At 44.1% G+C, this 2,245-nt stretch overlaps 1 pseudogene; it reads left to right on the top strand.

Annotated features, from left to right (window-relative positions):
* The first annotated feature begins 418 nt into the window (after positions 1 to 418).
* Positions 419 to 2,034, top strand: LOC101430496 (bromodomain-containing protein 9-like; annotated as a pseudogene).
* Positions 2,035 to 2,245: the final 211 nt, after the last annotated feature.

Genomic DNA, 2,245 nt, shown 5'->3' with positions numbered 1-2,245 from the left:
AGGCTACTGAAAAAAATATGAAGGCAGAGAAGGAAAAGGAAAAGGAGAAAAAGAATGAAGAGCAACAGGAGGGGGAAAAATAGAGGGGGATGAGGAAAAGGACATAAGGTAATTCAACAGTTCCTAAATCCATAAGATTTAGGAAGCTATTTGTCTCAGTTGACCATGTGTAATTTTCCACAGTTTAATTTCCCTCTTTCCATCTCCTCCTTCTTTCCCTAACTAAAAAAATTAAGAATATCTATAAGAGATAGAAATTATAAAAAGGAACCAACTAGAAATTATGGAACTGAAAAGTACAATAGCTGAAATGAAAAATTCACAAATAGGTTTTAACAATAAATTTGAGCAGGAAGAAGAAAGATCGTTGAACTTCAGTACAGGTCAATTGAAATTATCCAGCTTGAGATACAGATAACTCTTGGGCTCTGGCCACAACTCCAGCTACTACAATGATGGGTCAGACGACAAGTGAGAGAGACACAAAGAGAAGAAGAAGAAAAAAAGGGGAAGGAGAAGGATGATGAGGAGAAGAGGAAGCAAAAGGAAGAGAAGAAAGGGAAGGAGAAAAAGAGCATTGTAACTCTGAGGGAGAGACTGAGGACTTTGATCCTATTAAGAAAGTGAGGTGGAGCCTCCCCCAGACTGGCCAATCAACATACTGGACTCAACCAGCTAAAAATAGTTGAGCATTTCTTATTCAGCAACTACTAGAGCATTTCCTGCACCAGCTCCAGAGAAAATCTCCTCATAGCATTTTGCTTTGCCTGCCGTGGATGCAATTACTCCTGCATATTCAATGATAATAAAACATCTGATGGATTTTGGCACAATGAGAGACAAAATTGTAGCTAAGGAATACAAGTCAGTCACAGAATCCAAGGCAGATTTCAAGCTCGTGTGTGACAACACCATGACTTACAACAGACCCAACACTGTTTGCTACAACTTGGCCAAGAGGATCCTGTTTATGGGGCTTTGAGGTGATGAGGAAATAGGAGCTCTTTTGGGCAATGAAGATACAGCTATTGAGGAACCTATGTACCTCTACAAGTAGAAACTGTCAAGAAATCCAGAAAACAAAGTAAAGAATTTATTAGCTGTATGTGTGGCCTGACGGACTGCAGAAGAGCATGAGCTGGCCCTGCTGAAGCACCCAACAGATGAGTTTAGGGACCAGATTAACCAGTTCCTCCAAGGCAGCAAGAATAGCTACCTCAGAAGAATGGGACGGCAGTCTGCTCTACCCAGTGGTCAACTGTGGCCAAGTCAGAGGCAGAAGAGGAAGAGAACTACCCAGTGAACTTGAGTTCCCTCTCCAGTAAGTTGCTCCTTCCAGGTTTTACCACACAAGGCTTCAAAGATGAAAGAAGAAATAAAGTTACTTTTCTCTCTAGTGCAAGTACTGCATTTTTAATACAAAATTATTCCATATTTGGTGAAATGAAGTCAGTTGAGATGGAGCTGCTCTACTCTGCCTACAGAGAAGAGACAAGTGTACAAGGTGCGCTGAGCCTACAGGAGTTTGTCAAGGATGCTGGGAGGCATGGTAAGAGAGTGGTGGACAACCTCTTTGAGCAGATCATGAGCAGGGACCACTCCAGGATGCTGACTCAACTGAAGCCCAGGAGAAATGTTACAGTGAAATCTCCAGATGAAGTAAAAGTTGGGGATTCACTTGGAGATGGCAGTGGCTCTGTTCTGGGTTTTATGGTAATGAAACCGTACTCAGACATCTCTCTGCATTTCCACACTCGGAGCCCTGGGGAAAGTGAAGAAGAAGATGGACCATGACCATGGACACCTGAACTTGGGCGAGATGATGAAGCTCTTGCAGAACCTGCATGAAGCTCAAGCCGAGCGTGGGGGCTTCCAGCTGTGGTCCAGCCTCAGCTTTCTGTACAACACCTCCAAGCAGGACCAACGACCCCTGAACAACCTTCCTGTCTCAGCTTTGGCAAGCAGCAGGATGCCATCCTTGGCCGGTGCGAGTTCCTGCAGCCTCCAGCGCCTGCGGCCTCAGGCAGCAACTAGCTTATGTGTGGTCTTGGGTTTGTTCTTTTTCTGAGATTTGATTTACATGTGCAGAGTGTTTCTCAGGAGACAGACTTTCATTTTATCCCTTTGGAGGGAGGCAAGTTATCTCCATGCTCTCCTGTTGGCAGCACGCCACGTTCAGTATATTTGTGTATGGCCTTTTGAATCTCAAGTGGTGAAATCATAGGTCCATGTGTGTCTGCCTTGA

The sequence above is a fragment of the Dasypus novemcinctus genome, chromosome 12, assembly GCF_030445035.2.
Source record: "Dasypus novemcinctus isolate mDasNov1 chromosome 12, mDasNov1.1.hap2, whole genome shotgun sequence".
Lineage (NCBI taxonomy): Eukaryota > Metazoa > Chordata > Mammalia > Cingulata > Dasypodidae > Dasypus > Dasypus novemcinctus.
Note: the sequence above shows the minus strand (reverse complement) of the source record. Positions and strands in the feature narration are given on the sequence as shown.